Source organism: Budorcas taxicolor, chromosome 4 (genome assembly GCF_023091745.1).
Source record: "Budorcas taxicolor isolate Tak-1 chromosome 4, Takin1.1, whole genome shotgun sequence".
Lineage (NCBI taxonomy): Eukaryota > Metazoa > Chordata > Mammalia > Artiodactyla > Bovidae > Budorcas > Budorcas taxicolor.
Window position 1 is genome coordinate 62,188,569 of NC_068913.1, and position 18,513 is coordinate 62,207,081.

General features: G+C 41.2%; 1 protein-coding gene across 1 annotated transcript in view; it reads left to right on the plus strand.

The window, feature by feature from the left end:
- Nucleotides 1-18,513, plus strand: part of ELMO1 (engulfment and cell motility 1) — a 573,172-nt gene that overhangs the window by 389,711 nt on the left and 164,948 nt on the right. The window lies entirely within an intron of this gene.

Genomic DNA, 18,513 nt, shown 5'->3' on the forward strand with positions numbered 1-18,513 from the left:
CATAAAAGAGTTTCCATTTTATTTTCGGTGAGGCTAACTAGCAGATGCAGAAAATTCCATAAATAAATTTTTAACCCCTCATTGTACTATTTTATTAGAAGCTTATGTTTTATTCTATAATATTGGACTTCGCTGGTGGCTCAGATGGTAAAGCGTCTGTCTACAATGCGGGAGACCTGGGTTCGATCCCTGGGTTGGGGAGATCCCCTGGAGAAGGAAATGGCAATCCACTCCAGGACTATTGCCTGGAAAATCCCATGGACAGAGGAGCCTGGTAGGCTACAGCCCATGGGTCGCAAAGAGTCGGACACGACTGAGCGACTTCACTTTTAGTATTTTTTCACTTTTACACATTACTATTTTATTAGAAGCTTATCTTTTATTCTCTAATAACCCCACCATTTTACCACCTTCTTTCCTCAGCTTCCCGTTTACATTGGCCACTTTGTTCTCCTACAATTTCTGCAGACACATAGGCTCTCGACATGATTTTTGTTTCTTTTGTCTTCTCGTCCCCATTCAATTTGTTGAAAATATGTCCTGAGTATTTCCCTGTCATCGAAGTCCAAACCCTGGTTATATCCCTAATGGGTTACTAGATCCTTTCCAGAAGTCTTCCTTCAACACCAGCATTTTGCATGTATTTTTTAAAAAAGAAAAATTTCTACCACCAAAATGTGTGGCTCTCCTTTGTGGACTTTCTTCTGGTTTTTTGTCATTCCCACCAATTCAGCTCCATTATCACCACCCCTGATGTCTGTAGATAGCGGCACATTTTTGATGATACTTTTTAACATTTTCTCCTTTGATTCTCTCAGCTGTGTGAAGTTGTGAGAAATTAAGTCATTCACATAGAGAACATATATCTGCTTGGTACTAGAGAGTGGACTATCACTTAAGCCTTCTAAGGGTCTAATTTCTTCCTTCTACACAGCTCTGTAGTCTAATTCAGAGAGTTACTCACTGTTTACAACTTTCTTTTATCTTCTGTTGTCTTTATTCTGCAGTACTGAATATTTTGGATCACTTACCCCGTTCGTTCTTGGGCATTCAAAGTTTTTCTCCCAGTGTCCTCTGTGTGTTCTTTTTTTGGCTTTTTAAGAGTCAATTCTGATTATCTCGGCCTGCAAAATTTATGTCCTCCATACCTCATCATGGGACAAATTGCAATTCCTTTTGCTTATTCTTTATTCTTATCAGAAACCTCTATCATCAAAGACACCAATTTTGCCTCATTTCTTGATATATTAAATGTACCCTGAATAGTTATGGTCTTACCTCTTGGGAAAGGACTTTCAGGGCTTGACTGTAGAATGCTGACTTTCTTGTAAGTTATAATCTAGTGTCTGGTTTCCCCCGACCCCAACAAACACATGCTCTAGACAATGTTTTTGCTTCCTTTTTATCAAACATTCATGATCACAAAGCTTTGTTTTCAAAAAGCACTTTTCACCTAAAAAATTCAAAGTGCTTTGAGCATTATGCATCCCGGCAGTGTTCCTCTGAGGTAAGTGGGTGGCAAGTATTTTTATCACCTTCTATTAAAGCAGAAGCAGAATTCACTGCACCAGGATCCCCTGGAAAGCAGAACGATGTGGACTTAGTGAGTCTCTTCTCTATTTCATTTATTGGCCACTGTAAAACTATTCCTGATAGAACTGGGTTGAAGCATCTCCCTTGCAGGCAGGCTTCTATGCGTGCTTTTAAATGGCTTCCCAGAGATGCTGATTATGGAATTTGGAGTCTGAATGTAAATAAATTTGAAATGAGCCTGACTGGGTTCTGAAGGAAAAACACATTCAGAACTATCATCCTTGGGTCCAATTCAAATGCCAATTCCTCTAAGAAAATAAACTTAGCCTTCCCCAGGACTCTCATGACCCTTTGCATATTCTTCTTTTGTGGCGTATATAACTCACTGTACTTTCTTCTGCCACTGATTCCATGCCCGATTTAGCTCTGTGGATAGCCACTTGAAAGATTTGCTGGAATGGAATGAAAGGAATTAACCTCTGTTGTTTCTAATTCTCATGGAGCTTAAAAATTCTTCCATTGGCAGGTTCTGAGTGTCCTGGATGACATCTAGATGATTGCAGTTCTTTGACTGTCTTTCCACTCCGCTTTGTGCTCACTAGTTGGCCATTGATTATGCTGAGAAATGTCACTCTCCTTAGCCAAGCATTTGTCTATCATGGCCAAGAAAGAGAAGCCAACTGGCCTTTTATCAACAGGAGCTCTGGGAGACCGTTTCTAGGTACCTGTCCTGCAAGGGGCCTTGTGCCGTGTCTTTGCCTCCTGTGAGCCTTCCTGCCCCCTTCAATGGCATGGCGAAGCAGCAAGAGCCACATGCAGGCCTCCCGGGAGCCGCGTCAGCTCTGGATGTGCTAGAGCTCCACTGTATCCTGCTGTTCTGGTGAAAGGTGCTTTAAGTAGAGTAGCTTGCGAAAAATAAATAATGCCGTTTCTCCAGCTGCCCCTGGCTCCCTTAGATGTTTCTAAAAGGTGCCAATGAAGCCCACTAAATATTAGTAATGAAAAGGAAGGGAGAACAGGTTCCTTTTGTCATAAGAGTGAACTGTGACTCATACGTCCTGACTCATCGAAAACATACAAAGGAAGCCAGTCTGTGGGGTGCCCTCTAATAGGATGTTTCTCCAATGACTCATGCAGGCGTGGAATGAGGAACAGCCTGAATCAAGCCAAACAAGTGTATTTTTAAATACGGGAGGGCGCGTTTCCTGGTACGATATGATGAAGAGTCCTACACACTTACATGGTTATTTTAGCCCAGGCATTGAAATGTGTGGGCACGGTCTCTGCAGAGCCTTCTCCTGTGGTCATGTTTTGTTTTGTTAGTGGGGAGAAATGTTTAATGATTAACTAGTGCTGGCAAGAATATGAGATTTCAGTGCTGTGCTTCAGTGTAACAAGGAGATGGAGACTGTTTGAAAGTTGCAGCTTCAATAATGTCCCCTGGACAAGTAGTGTGTCACATCTAACCATGCATTCCATAAGCGTTTTTGGAGACTCTAAAGACAGAAAAGGCCTAGTCCTGGACCTCCAGAGTCTTAGAATTTTTATGGAAAGACACAAAAACAGATGGAGAATGGTGTGAACGATGGAGGGTGAGATGGAGACAATTAGAGGTATCAGACTATAGGTAGTGAGAACAAAGGCATCCCATAGAGGTGGTAACGGCACGGATGTTAAAAGACCTTTGGAGTTGTCACTGAGTAGGTGGCTCAGTGATCAGGAATCCACAGGTGTTGCAGGAGACACTGGTTTGTTCCCTGGGTCAGGAAGATCCCCCGGAGGAGGAAATGGCAACCCATTCCAGTGTTCTTGCTTGGAAAATCACATGGACAGAGTAGCCTGGTGAGCTAAGTCCATGGGGTTATAAAAGAGTCGTACGCCACTGAGCAACTAAACAACAACCAGGGAATGAGACAAGGCAGGGTGTTTCAGGCAGAGGAGAAATTTATCTTTAAGTCTAGAAGTCTTGTAAACAGCTTATTTGACTTCATATGTTTGGTCATTCTATTTTCTTCTCAAAATTTGAAATTGTTTTCTCCCTCTCCCCAATAAATACATTCTGAAAGTTTTATTTTTAAAAAATGTGCAATGGGCCTATTAAGGGCTAGGCAGGGTACACACAGTAAAGACTTTGAGAGGAGCTGGGATTTTAAGCAGAGTGACTTATTTTCACTATGATAAAGCACTAATAATAATAAGTTTAAATACTTGCTATTGCTCTCTCTGTGTCTTGCCATGGCAGTAGTTAGATTTTCATGAACTCCTCATGTGGGGCAGTGAGGAGCATGAACCTGTCTTGAGGGTGGGAAGCCGTCTTGAGGCCTTTTGTTGCCATCTGGCACAGCAGACAATGAACACTTGAACCCTGCCCCGTGGCAGCAGGAGGGGAAAGGAGGAAATATATTCAGAATACTAAGGTGACTGAGAGAGGAGTCCATCCGACCCTGGATGACTAAGCATAGCAGACTGCTGAGACTGGGCACCAGCCTAGATGGAAGGAATGAGTTCAGTTTGGGCCATTTGGAGTGTGAGGTGACTAAGGGGTATCCAGGCAGGCATGTCCAGTAAGCAACTGGTTGTCTGAAGCTCAGGGGAAAGTTCTGAGCTCAAAAACGAGATTTGACAACGGTGACCATGGGAGCCGTGGGACTAATTCAGTTCTCCTAGGGCAAGAGTGAAGAGAAAGAAGAAAGATGAGAACAGAACCTTGGGCAGAGAAAAGCACCACCCCCATCCCAAACAACAAAAAACAAGTCTATGAAGAAGACAAGAAAGAACAGTGAGATTGGGAAGAAGAACAATTATCCAGTGCTAATGGGCTATTGTTATTAGGTTTTACCCTCTTGAGTCTTAACAGCTGCCAAATAACCTCAAAAGCATTTATAAGGACTCCACATGCTAGATATAATGTCCTTCTTGCTAGGAAACATAGGTACCTGTATTGGGTATCCTGTGTACATTCTAGTGACCACAGGAGATGGCCTGATCACTTATGTGTGTAAGAGAATGGAAGTAATGTCAGAAACACCCTCTGTTTTTAGAGAATTGGGAATTTTTATAAAATCAAAGTTCTCAAATGCTTTTGTCCCAGGCAAGGGAGAAAATGATTTCAAAACATGAAGAATAAGATCGTATGACCAAAAAGTAAAATAAAATAACTGTCTACAAAGAGAGGAAATGAAAGTGTCTGAGAGCATTAAATTTTATTTCATATGGAAGGAAGGGCTGAGAATTTTCATCAGAAAATCATCCTTCTGAAGTTAAAAGCATCTTATTTTAGTCTCATCCTTAGTTCGGTTTTTCATTAAGATATGTTCTTATCTAAAACGACATCTTTTTGGTGAGAGTTTAAAAAGAAAGAAAAAGATGATGGCTAAGAAGCTGAAGGCCAAAATAACCTTTGTTGAATTTGGCTTAGAACAAGTTCAACGGCAGGCAGTCTGTCATTGGATAATAACCACCTGAATATATAAGGATATTAGAGAAACTTTAGAAGTTAATTTTTATTATATGTCAGCAAGACCATGGAGGAAAACGTTACAGACATTCAATATAAAAAGAATGTGAATAATAAAGGGTTAAAATGTATCTTTGCCATCCATTTAAGACTGACTACAGACACACATTCTTGAAGCAGAAGCTATGTATGTGAACCTGTCTCATAGGCCCGGCAACAAGAAACCAACGTTTCATTCCTTGGAATACTAATTAACCCCACAGTCTGTAAGATGAAAAACTAGTCTCATTAAAGCAGTAACAAGAACTTAAACCTCATTTTATTAGTGCTCTTTAATAGCGAAAATAATTTTATCAACTGAAAAACTGTATTCACTCCTTGGATGTCCATGTATTCAAGATAATGAGATGCACTCTGGGAGCACACCCAGAGTGAGTGTGCCACATTTTTACTCAAATTTATTTCCCCAAATACCACCAAAACACTGATGCCTGGTTTTTTGTTTATTTGTTTGAAGCTATTTCTGTGAAATAGAAATTCAGTTCTAACATAATTTTTTTAAAGAAATCAGAGTGCATGGGGCTATTTTTAACAAATAGAAGTAATATAATTTGGCTACTTACCCTAAACCTGAGACATCTGGGGTAGTTATGGATATGTGTGTGATCACTCAGGGTCAAAGGAGCTCAATGGCCTTATTATGTGAATACTGATGAAGCTCTCATTCCATAATGGTTAGGACAGCAGCAGCAGCAACTAGAAAGCTACTGGGGCAAGGGGACCTCCAAGTACACTGACTACACACATATTCAGAGAATAGCCTCTGCAGGCTGAAGGCCTCCAGACTTACATTCTGCCCTGTTTCTCTCTGGCTATGTGACCTCAAATAAGTTACTTACCCTCTCTGTGCCCCAATTTTCCTCACTTGTGAGACAGAGTTGAGAATCGAACTTGTCTCATATGGAATTCTCATATGAGAATTAAATGATTTAATAGTTGTAAAGCACAGAGAACAGAGGCTGGTGTATATTAAGTGCTATAGAATTGTTTGATTAAAAATAAATTGGTCTCATTAGCTTGATTTTCCTAATCTTCCTTGCATTAAAAGAGACAAATTTTCTATCTTCTTTATTAAGAAACCAATGAACAAATAAAAGTTTCCTGAAATTAAAAGTCTGTGAATTGTTGAATTTTCCCCTGGCGTTAAAACAGTAACATTTTCATGGGAATACATGTCTGCCATAGATAAATTGGAAAATGCACCATTCTTACCAACTGTAGGAATTGCATATCCAAAAATTACCTTAGTTTTTAAGATTAAGTGTTCATTAAAATAATGGCTTGGAGAAGAAAGAAATGGAATTAAATTTATTTTTATATCACAGTAAATAGGCATTCTAGAGAGAATTAACTTTCTGCTGTAAAAATCTTCCATAGAGGGAAATTAATGTGTGTTGAGTAGTTTGATAAGAAGGACTCTGGACCCAAATTATTGTTTAATCCTGGCTCTGCCTCTTAGCTCTGTGAACCAAGCAACATCACTCTTCTGTGCCTCATTTTCTCATCTGTACAGTTGGGGTGATAATGGCTGTACCTCCTTTATGCAATTGTTATGAAGACTAAATGAGAAAATACTTGTCAGGAGCTTGGAACCGTTCTGCATGGTCACTGCAATGATATCAAGTAAACAACAGCTTTCTAGGCTACTCACCTTCTAACTTGCTCTGGCAGATTTCCCAAGTGACTGGTAAATCAGACTATGTCCTTTTCAAGTTTTCCAGCCAGCTGTTACTGGTTTGATATGTAATGCTTTATCCTTTCGTTTCCTCTTTTCTGGGGTAAATCTCAGTCAAGTGCCTGTGTGAAGCCTTTTTCCTACATTATTAACACGATGCTTGAGGATACATTTCTTGGGCTGGTGCTCTGTGGGTGCACTGCTTGGCCCCTCTGCACAAACCTGCCCACGTGACCCTGGGTAGGAGAGAGCCGTACTCCTTATATGCACTCTTCTTTAAGAGGATTGATGGAACTATATATAGGCAAAAAATTAGGGGTTTAAGTCTGTTTTGATCACTGATAGAAATCTTCATCCTCTCAAAGCCCACATTGGCAAAAGCATGATTGTCCCTGGATTATTCTGTTCATATCCCCCATATTCCCTTTAATTCCCCTTGGGTAGGGGGACACGTTGTTAACACTGTCCTGCAATTTTTGAGGCCATATGTTCCTTGTAATGAAGTCTGACGAGGGCCTGAGATCAGCACTGAGTTCCGGTGCTCCTGCTCAAAGCCACATGTGGTAAATGAGGTGGGCGGGGAGAGGAAAAGAGGCCCCTACCCTAGGGCAGGACTAGTTGTTGGCAGTTGATCTACAGAGGAGGGTTATATACCATAATTTGGGTACATACCAGATTTGAGGCGTTTTTGTTGTTGTTGTTACATTTATGTGATTAATCTGCTTCTCTTTAAAATTCCTCATTTTTCTTTTTTTTTAACTTTTTAATTTTATATTGGAGTATAGCTTTTTAACAATGTTTTGATAGTTTCAGGTGCAGAGCAAAGGGACTCAGCCATACATATGTATGTATCCATTCCCTCCCAAACTCCTCTCCCATCCAGGCTGCCACATAACTGAGGAGAGTTCCCCTGTGCTATACAGCGGAGAAGGCAATGGCAACCACTCCAGTACTCTTGCCTGGAAAATCCCATGGGCGGAGGAGCCTGGTGGGCTGCAGTCCATGGGGTCGCTAAGAGTTGGACATGACTGAGCGACTTCACTTTCACTTTTCACTTTCGTGCATTGGAGAAGGAAATGGCAACCCACTCCAGTGTTCTTGCCTGGAGAATCCCAGGGCTGGGGGAGCCTGGTGGGCTGCAGTCCATGGGGTCGCTAAGAGTTGGACATGACTGAGCGACTTCACTTTCACTTTTCACTTTCGTGCATTGGAGAAGGAAATGGCAACCCACTCCAGTGTTCTTGCCTGGAGAATCCCAGGGCTGGGGGAGCCTGGTGGGCTGCTGTCTATGCGGTCGCACTGAGTCGGACACAACTGAAGCGACTCAGCAGCAGCAGCAGTGCTATACAGTAGGACCTTGTTGGTTCTCCAGCTTAAATATAGCAGTGTGTACATGCTAACTCTAGACTCCATAGCTCGTTTTCTATTAAGAGAGCACCTATACTTGGATTTCAGGATATTGGCAGAGAGAATACAGAGGACTGTGTCATTTTGTAGGTTGGACAATTTATTTTAAAGTAGCGGGTGAAGCATGTGTGGGGCCTTCCAAAGTGGCCCTATCACAGCAAGAGTGCCGAAATGTGTGTTATACAAACATTGGGAACTTCTCTTATCCCATTTTATTAACAGTGCACGAAGTGGGGTGAAATGGAAACCACACAGAAGAAAAGCAGGTCTAGGGAGGGAGAAGAAGGAGGAAACCAGAGAAGGGATTGTGGGCATGTGTTTGTGGAAGGCTGGCCATGTGAGCACTGTGAAGAATGCAGAAATTACTGAATCAGGATTCCTGTGTCTTGGAGGCTCATAATCAAGTGTGGGGATTCCAAACAGATGGAAGAAATAAAAGGTCTGGAAATGCAAAGGAAGCAGAAGTTGGGCAGGGCTGGAGGGAAATGACTTTAGCAAAGGGAAGGACTTTGAAGGTTGACTCACTGGGCTCCATGAAGAGGGAAACCCAGGAGCTTAACATGTGCAGATACAAGTGTGTGTGCCTGTGTAGTTGCTTAGCCACGTCCAACTCTTGGCAATGCTGTGAACTGTAGCCCGCCAGGCTCCTCAGTCCGTGGGATTCTCCAGGCAAGAATACTGAAGTGGGTGTTGCCAGCCCTCCTCCAGAGGATCTTACCTACCCAGGGATTGAACCCGCGTTTCCTACATTGCAGGCAGATTCTTTACCCATTGAGCCATGGGGCAGCCCCGCAGATATAAATGGAGAAGTTTATTTGATGACTTTATTGTTGAATTTAATGTTCATTCCTAGGTCAGTTAGGAAAAGTTAGGAGAACGGAGTAGGGGCAGACTGGAAAGTGTTGAATGCTTTGCTAAATCATTTGCATTTTATCCTGACACCTACAGGTAATCACTAAGTTTTTAAGGGGACTCAATTACTGAGTGGAGAAGGCAATGGCACCCCACTCCAGTACTCTTGCCTGGAAAATCCTATGGACAGAGGAGCCTGGTAGACTGCAGTCTATGGGGTTGCAACTGAGCGACTTCACTTTCACTTTTCACTTTCATGCATTGGAGAAGGAAATGGCAACCCACCTCAGTGTTCTTGCCTGTAGAATCCCAGGGACGGCGGAGCCTGGTGGGCTGCCGTCTATGGGGTCACACAGAGTCAGACACGACTGAAGTGACTTAGCAGCAGCAGCAGTAGCAGCAATTACTGAGTACCAAAGACATGAAAGAATGTATGTGATAAGCAAGACTTGACATGTCCTCTTTCCTTTATTTGCTATTTTTTGGACTTAGGGTTACTTATTTTCAGCCTCTTTGCCAGCTCCCCAGCCCTGGTTAAGGCTCTGAGCCTCCAGTAAAGATGTCATCCATGGTCATGTGATCGCACACAGCTCTTTCTTGCTGGGGCTTCGGTGAGGCACATCCCAGCCGTTCATTAATCAGCCTCTATCCCAACATAACCCTCGAGTGCCCATCTCACATGGTTGAACAGGCAATTATTTATATCCATGCTAAATTTGCTGTATGACAGTCTCTTAATATGTCGCTTCTGAGAATAATTTTCCTTATAAAGGAAATTTCAATTAAGGGCATGCAGAAATCACTTCTTGGATGTGCTCTCCTTTGCCCTGCTTTGGACTATTTACCACCCAACTAGAACTTTCCTCTTTCCTAATCATTCGCTGTGCCTACCAATGCTGCAGCCATACCTCACCCAGGTCGGCAAATTAGATTTTTTATTTTGGTTTGGTATTATTAAAGCATACTACAAACTTGATACTCTTCCCAAAGAAGTCAGTTTTTCCTATTATGTTCTTTCCTTTAGACCATTCAGAGACCTATAAATGAATCCAGAAGCAATTATTTTGTCAAGAGAGAAGGTGTCAGGATCCAGAATCTGTTTTACTGCCGGTCTTAGTTTCAGCCAGAGGACCAAGAAGCACAAACACAGAGCATGTCAGAAAGCCCATTTTTCAATTATAAGCCAACATCTAGGAGTCACTTAGCTCATTCTTATTAGAAATCATAATTTCCTGGAAATTCTGCACATTTTGTCATTTGGTAGATGCAGCTCTATGATTTTCCAGGGGATCTGTTACTTTCATGAAGGGAGGTTCAAGTGAACAAGATTTCACACAGACTAAACCTGTGTGAATCTAAATTTAAGATTTTGGGGAAAATTGCACATCATATTTGTATTCTGCACAGCATTTTATAGCTACCATTTATTGAGTGCTTATTATATGCCAAGAACTATGCTAGGTGTTTTATGGGACTCCTCTCACTATATCTTTTCTCAGTTCTACAGATGTAAATTACTGTTATTATCACCATAATAACACAGACTTGGTGACATAAAGGACTCAGTTGAGAAAGTATAGAGAAAGAATTCTAGCCTCAGTTCTGGTGACTCCCAACTACTTAGCACTAATGTTTTTCTGTAGTTCATCACTCGCCCTTAATACACTGAAGTATCAAGTAGAGTCCAGAATAACAGGGATCCTCAAATTACCTGAATTTTAATGCCATTAAAAAGAGATAAAAGGTAAAGAAGAAAGGTGATAGGAAGTTGTTACTTTATTCCACTCCAGTTCAAAACCTGCTAATGGCTTCTTATTGCAGGTGGAATAAAGCCCATGCTCCCTAATGTGTTCTACAAAGAATTAGATGATCTGATGCCTGCTGGTTTCTTCAGCTTTTACTCATTTCTCCTTCTTCTTGAGCTCAAGGTCATATAGATAATGAGTGGTAGAGCCAGGGTCCAAACTCAGGCAGACTGGCTCCAGGACCCTGTTCTTAACCACCTTACTAGTTGGATGGATGGATGGATGAATGAGTGGATGAATGGATGGATGGATGAACGAATCAATGGGTCAGTGGACAGATGGATGGACAGATAGGTGGACATGCACATGCATGGATGAAAGGAGGGAAAGAAAGAAGGAAGGAAGGATCTATAGATGAATGAAGGAAATGAGAGAGGGATGGAGGGAGGAAACTAATTTAAGAGAAACTAATTTAAGGGCTGGAGTGCTGCAGTCAATGGGGTTGCAAAGAGTTGGACACGTCTGAGCGACTGAACAACAAATATTGCTATAGGAATAAACTAAAATTTAACATATTGAGTGGATATTTTGACTTTCAAGATTTTGATTATAACAAATAGAGCCACTATGAACATTCAGATACCTTTCTTGTGCAGCACCAGTTTATGCATTTCTTTTGGATCTATATGTTTGGGTAGAATTGCTGGATCATTGAGTATGAATATTTTCAGTTCAGTTTAGTCGCTCAGTCGTATCCGACTCTTTGTGACCCAATGAATCGCAGCACGCCAGGCCTCCCTGTCCATCACCAACTCCCAGAGTTCACTCAAACTCACGTCCATCGAGTCCGTGATGCCATCCAGCCATCTCATCCTCTGTCGTCCCCTTCTCCTCCTGCCCCCAATCCCTCCCAGCATCAGGGTCTTTTCCAATGAGTCAACTCTTTGCATGAGGTGGCCAAAGTACTGGAGTTTCTTAGGCAGGCTAAATACTGTTAAACTGCTTTTCAAAGTGGATTTACACTCGTAACAACTGTTTATGAGAATTCTATTTTTTTTCTACATTCTTATCCACACTTAATTATTTTTTTAAAATTTTTTCATTGTAGCCATTCTGGTGATATTTGAAAGTATCTCATTGTAGTTTAAATTTGCATTTTTCTGGTGATTAAAAAAGCCAAATATCTTTTCATGTGTTCATTGGACACTTAGATATCTTGTGAAGTATCTGCTTACGTTTTGCTTATTTTTCTGTTGAATTTCTTTCTTTCCCTTATTGATTTATTAGAGGTATTTATATACCATGGATATCAGTTTTTTGCCAGACAATGCTGCAAGTTTTTCTCCTACCCTGAAGTTGCCATCCTTCTTGTACCCTTTGATAAATAAGAGTTCTTGATTTTAATATAAGCAGATCAAATCTTTTTCTTTAGGGTTAATGATTTTTTTGGTCCTGTTTAAGAAATCTTTGCTTACTTCTAAGTTATCAATATTATTCTCCTGTATTATATAGGAGCCTCATTGTTTTTCCTTTCACACTGAGACCTATAATCTACTTTGAGTTGATTTTTGTAGATGGTATGAGGTAAGGAGTTATAATTCATTTTTCAGATGCATATGTAATTGGCTCAGCACAAGTTTTTGAAAAGTCTTTACACTATAGTGTCACCTTTTTCATAAATCTAGTGATTGTACATATAAGACTATATCTTGAAGATAAGAACTCCCTGTCCTATTTTGTTGTTCTGTTTTTCCATTCATGGACCAATATCAAGCTGTTCTAATTATTATAGTTTCATAATGTCTATCTGCAAGTATAATTCCTCCAAATTTGCCATTTTAGCTAAGTACAATAATAATTACTTTGCTATTAAAACTGGTAACAACTAGCACTTACTAATGCTTATGTTATCTCAGTTAATATGTGAATCATGTATCACTTTAGATTTAATCTTAGCAGCAATCTGATGAGGTAAGATGCATTATCTTTTTTATAATGAAGAAACTGAGCCCCGGAGGAAGAGTAAGTTGGTAAAGGTCACATTGATATTCAGTAGTGACACCAAGATTTGCACCCAGATCAACCTCACTCTAGAATCTCTGCTCTTTTATTAATACACAACTGTGAGCTTCAGCTATGGCCTCAGGTCATTCTTGGTGAATTGTTTATCTTTAAATGCTAGAGTCTGATTTTTAGCCCTAACAGTAGTTGGTTTTTTTTTTTTTTTTTTTTTTCTCTCTCTCTCTCCATGTCCTTAAAAAAAAGCCCAGAAGGAAAGTGAACAATGGAGCACTGGATTAGACGATATGTCTTTTTAGTGTCAATTTCATACTATTTTTAGGCATGAGAGAGGATAGAAAAGAATATCCAGAGTTCTGTTAAACCAGATTTCAGGAGCTGGGAAATGCTGAGCAGCTTTCAAGCATCTGATCCCCTATCCTGAAATAGCTGGGGTGAAAGCTTCTGCACTGGTGGAGCTCAGCAGTGGGGAACTTTTCACATTCCTTGCCCTCACTCTCCTCGCCCCTTTTCACCTCTCCCACCTACAAAAGGTTTTCAACTTTGAGCCTCTTCCCACACAGCACCAAAACTCCAAAGCCAAGCTGTTAAGGAATACCCAGTCTAAAAATAGAAAATTCAAAGGCCACAAGGGTAAGATTTTGTGCAGAGGTATAAATAGACATTTGCATCTGTGAATTCATCAGTATATTTCCCAGACTGACCCTAGAGCCAAATAGTTCTAGTTTCCATGCTGTGGCTACCTAGTAAGATTTTGCAGCCATTCTGACAGTTTTCACGGCACTCTTGTGTTTATGATTTATCCCCTTCTTCCTGTAGCTCAGAATTTTAAAACAAAATGCCCTTTGTGTTAGGCCAGTGCTTATCTCTCTTTCAAAAGTGCGCCATTTCCAAAGACTGGTTTAGTTGAAATGGCTCATTATTTCATGGTAAAAATACTCAGAATTTGCCTAGTGCCACCAAAATATGTCCCTTTAGTCACTCGCAAGTGAGTTCACAGTCTGAGTATAACAAGGGTCATCGAAACCAGGAACAGAGCTTTTCAGCATCTCAAACATTACATTTGTCTGAGAAAATTCCCATGAAAGAGCAGAAATTATATGCATTTTCCTGTGTCATCTTGTCATTCTATCTTTAGTCGTGTAATATTCTTATGTAATGGTCTGCATTCAGTGATATTAATAGATTGAAAGGGGCTGAAAACAACTAACACTTTTCTTATGAAAGAAAGATTGAATACTAGCTTATCAAACATTTCTAAGCCTATCAAATGCCACTCTGATGCCCTAATACCTTACTGAAATGTGTAGCCACCCTGTCATTCCAGGAAATAATAATTTAGGACATAAAGTTCAATGCAGGTGTAATCTCCAAGTTCTATAATTACTAATGGACATTAGGGACTTCAAAATACATTATGGTGTGTGTGTGTATACGTGTGTGTAGTCTTATGATCTTAGATTTGGCAGGAACCTTACCAGGTGGTCTCATTTACAGGTAAGAAACTTGGAGCCCTGGAGCTGAGATGACCTTCTCAAGGTCACAGGGCAGCATTAGATCCCTTTCTTTGTATTCACTTTTCATTGTTTACTTGCTACCCTACAAAAGCCATTGTTCTTTGAGGCTCCAAGGCAAAAATGCTACATAAGTGTATAGCATTCTTATTTTTCATTTTAGAAACAAAAGTGTGTGGATTACAGAAGCTTTCTAAGCTTCCTATTTAAAAGTGAATTAAATGTCAGCAAATTAATAAGCACTCATTTACTCCCAGCCCTGAAAATACCTTCATATTCCTGACTTAAAAGAACAGTAAGTTGATCCTTTTTTTTAATAAAAGAGAATCTCATTGTGTTAAAAATAGTGTGCTTAAAAACAACTTGGTTTTTTAAAAAGTCTATTTTTGTCTCATTTAAAATTACTCTTTAAATTCCATTTATAAAGTCATTGCCTACAAATTCAACATTTCTTTTTCTTTAAAAAGTGTTTCTGTTTTCCTTAAAAAACAGTAATAAACCTTCCCTTCCCTATTTTTATCTGTGTGTGTGTTTGTTTGTTTAAATCTCCAGATTGAGGACCCTGTTCATGAGAATCAGGCCACCTCTGTGAGCTGATGCAAGTTTAGTTTATCACCGGGACAGCCTGGGCTGAAGCCCACTTGCTATGGGATGAAGAGCAGCATAATTTTGTTGGCCTATAGTTGCGTTGAGCTTACTTCCTGTAGTCATGTTCCCTTTTGATCCCCATTGCCCCCTGATGAAGTTTGTTCTATTGTTGCCCCCAGTTTACAGATGAGAACACTCAGGCAATGACAGATGAAATGTGTTGCCCAGCTGACTCAGCAGAAAGTGATAGAACCAGAATTTGAACCCCAGCAGCCTGACTCCCAGCATCGTTGCCTGCTTTCTGCCATCACGAACTCTTGGACAAGCCATTTTGCCTTTCTCACTGCTCTTACCTGAAAAATGAAAGAGGAAAATAGGTCAGATAATCTGGACCAATCCTTCCTGCTCAATCATCCTCAATCCTGAATATCTGCAATTTGAATATTTTTGAGGAAAAAAATATCACTTTTTGCTTGCCTTCAGTGTAGGAACACCTTTGAATTATAAATCCCAAAATACATCAGTCTTCTCATTGTTTCTTTGGTAACATGTGAGGGAGCAAATTGTTTTTGATTTGTTGTATGCCCATTTCTCATCACAAGGGATGAGTCCCAAGGTTCTTGAATGGCAAAGCCGTTCTCTTATGGAGGTTGAAAACAATGGCTCTGGTGTAGAATGCTGGATGTACAACAGTGATGGGCTGTCACTACAACAATGTAAGGGCAATGATGATGGACTTTGGAGCCAAGTCAACTGAGTTTGAGTTTGCCACTTGAAAGCTGGGTGACTGTGGACAACTTTCATAACCCTTCTAACACTGTTTCTATTTTAAATAAAAAGAAATTGATGTTATTTTCCTAGAGGAAAATAGGGCCTGAAATGTGGCTAATGACAGTGGTATGGCTGTTGTTGGTACTGTCACATGGCCAGGTATTATCCATCAACAGGTGCTGGCTGTGTACTTGCTGTGAGCCTCACTGGGCTGTGCATCAAGATCGTGGTTTCTGTTGAAGGAAGAATCCAAGGAGATCTAGGAGAGTAGGTGGAGAAATTAACTTTCAAAGCATCAATCACATGGAAATGCCCTGTGCTCTTGGTGTCAACTAAGGCAGGAAGCTGCTGCTGGGTCAACAAAAACTGTAGGTTTCCAATGCTCGTTTGGGGCCGCCTGCCTTAGTTGACATGATGGAAGGCTTAATTTCTGCAAATTTCACCTTTCTCATATATAAAATCAGAGAAGGCAATAGCACCCCACTCCAGTACTCTTGCCTGGAAAATCCCATGGATGGAGGAGCCTGGTGGGCTGCAGTCCATGGGGTCGCTGGGAGTAGGACACGACTGAGCAACTTCACTTTCACTTTTCACTTTCATGCATTGGCGAAGGAAATGGCAACCCACTCCAGTGTTCTTGCCTGGAGAATCCCAGGGACGGGGGAGCCTGGTGGGCTGCCGTCTATGGGGTCGCACAGAGTCGGACACGACTGAAGCAACTTAGCAGCAGCAGCAGCAGCAGCAGCATATATAAAATGAGAATAAGCATCATGCCTACCTCCTGGGTTGTTATGAAGATAAGACCCCTTGAGCCCTTGTGAGTTACACACAATCTCCTACCACCTGATCCCTAATATTAAGGATGTTGTTTTCATCCCTCTTCACCCAAGCAAGAGCAGGGCTCTTTGTTCTCAGTTTTGTCTGGCTTGCACAGCACCAGTAGTCCCATAAAACTTTAATTAAGGCATAAAGTACACATATAATCACACCAGTCCTGAAAAAGGTACTGTGATAATGTGATTAATAAGTTTTTGTATGGTGATAGCGCTTTAAAGTGCTGCTGTAGACCTGTAAATTTTACTGGCCTCAGTGCTTATGAAAGTAAGAGTGACAGCTCATTGCCCAGGGCAGCAAACACACAACCCTCCTGCGTTTACTTTTCAAGTTCCCTAAATAGCTTTGTATATCAGGTCAGGACTTCACTTTCTTCAATTTTGCCATCTCTACCACTATCATGGGCTTCCCTGGTGGCTCAGATGGTGAAGAATCTGCCTGCAAGGCAGGAGACCTGGGTTTGATCCCTGGGTCAGGAAGATCTCCTGGAGAAGGGTTGGTTACCCATTCCAATATTCTTGTCTGGAGAATTCCATGGACAGAGGAACCTGATGGGTTACAGTGATGGGGTCACAAAAAGTCAGACATGATTGTGACTAACAGTCAGCCAGTCACCACTAACATGAGCTGGAGTTCTTTCCTCTAATTTTATATGTTCTTTCCTCTAATTTCTGAGATGTAATAACAGGCTTGACTAAGAATTGAGGGCCATCAGAGAACATCCCATGTTCCTAGAAATGATCTGCTGGTACAACCTTCATTGTCATCACCACCGCTTTTTTCCATATTTATGTCTCTTTGTATCTTTTTAAAGCACTTTCCCATGAATGGGGAAAGCAGTGGAGATTTCATTCCCACTTATTAGTTTCAAAAATCAAGAGTCATAAAGGTGAAGTGAGCTCCTTATTGTCATGGATGGACTTGAACCCAAATCTTTTGCCCTCAGACCCAAACTTTTTTAGTGTGACTGCTGGCTGCTGCTAGCCTATGCCCCTGCCTTCTCAGGAAGAGAGCAGCATTTACTACGTATTCTAAAGGATGAAGACAAAAGAGGTTTGTGTATAGGTGTGCCCCTACCAGAGCAGAGCATGTCCCCGTGGGTTTGATCAGGGCTCACTCACCAGGAGCTTTCCCCAGGGGATTCTCTCTAAATAATGTCTGTGTTCAACTACATGAAGGGCACCCTGACCTTCCTGAAGTGCTGTAAACCTTACTCCTGCCCCACCCCTCCTGCCCTCCTGGGCTTCCAGGGCTTGAAATTTAACCATTTGGGGCCTTGAGATCTAACTGGCCTTTAAATAGAGTTCAATTAAAATAGAAATTCTTTCACTGTATGACACGACTGAGCGACTTCACTTTCACTTTTCACTTTCATGCATTGGAGAAGGAAATGGCAACCCACTCCAGTGTTCTTGCCTGGAGAATCCCAGAGATGGGGGAGCCTGGTGGGCTGCCGTCTATGGGGTTGCACAGAGTCGGACACGACTGAAGCGACTTAGCAGCAGCAGCAGCAGCAACAGCCTATATTAAAAGAAAAAAAAATGTAGAATCCTGTTTTGGCCCTGGGGAATCAGGGATAGGGGAGTCACAAAGCATACTTCCTTGGGCTCCAGTAGCCTTATTCATATGACATGAACAGTCAGAGGTATTCTAAAGAGCAAATGAATGTATGTAAAAGGACTGTAAAAATGTAAGCTTGACAAAGAGCTGAGGAGAAGGGAGGGGCTGGTGTGCTGGTCTGGGAAGAGGAGACAGGTGGCCACACCTAGAATTCAGAGCATTGGGTCTGACCACGACAAAGGAAGCTTTGTAATGAGGTGGTTTGAAGGCAGTCTTACTGACTTCACAGTTTGGTCCAGAACTGAACCTTCAAAGACACTTGGGCTGCTTTGACCCCCAGCCATCTGTATCTGGGAATGTCAAACAAATGGTTAATGGTATCAGATGCTTAATGATCTCAGATGTTCCCTGCTTACTGCCATAAGAGGGAAAAGAGCCCCCTGGAGAAATAATTCAAGGATGCTATTTTCAAAGTTGCAATTAATTGTGTATTCAGGA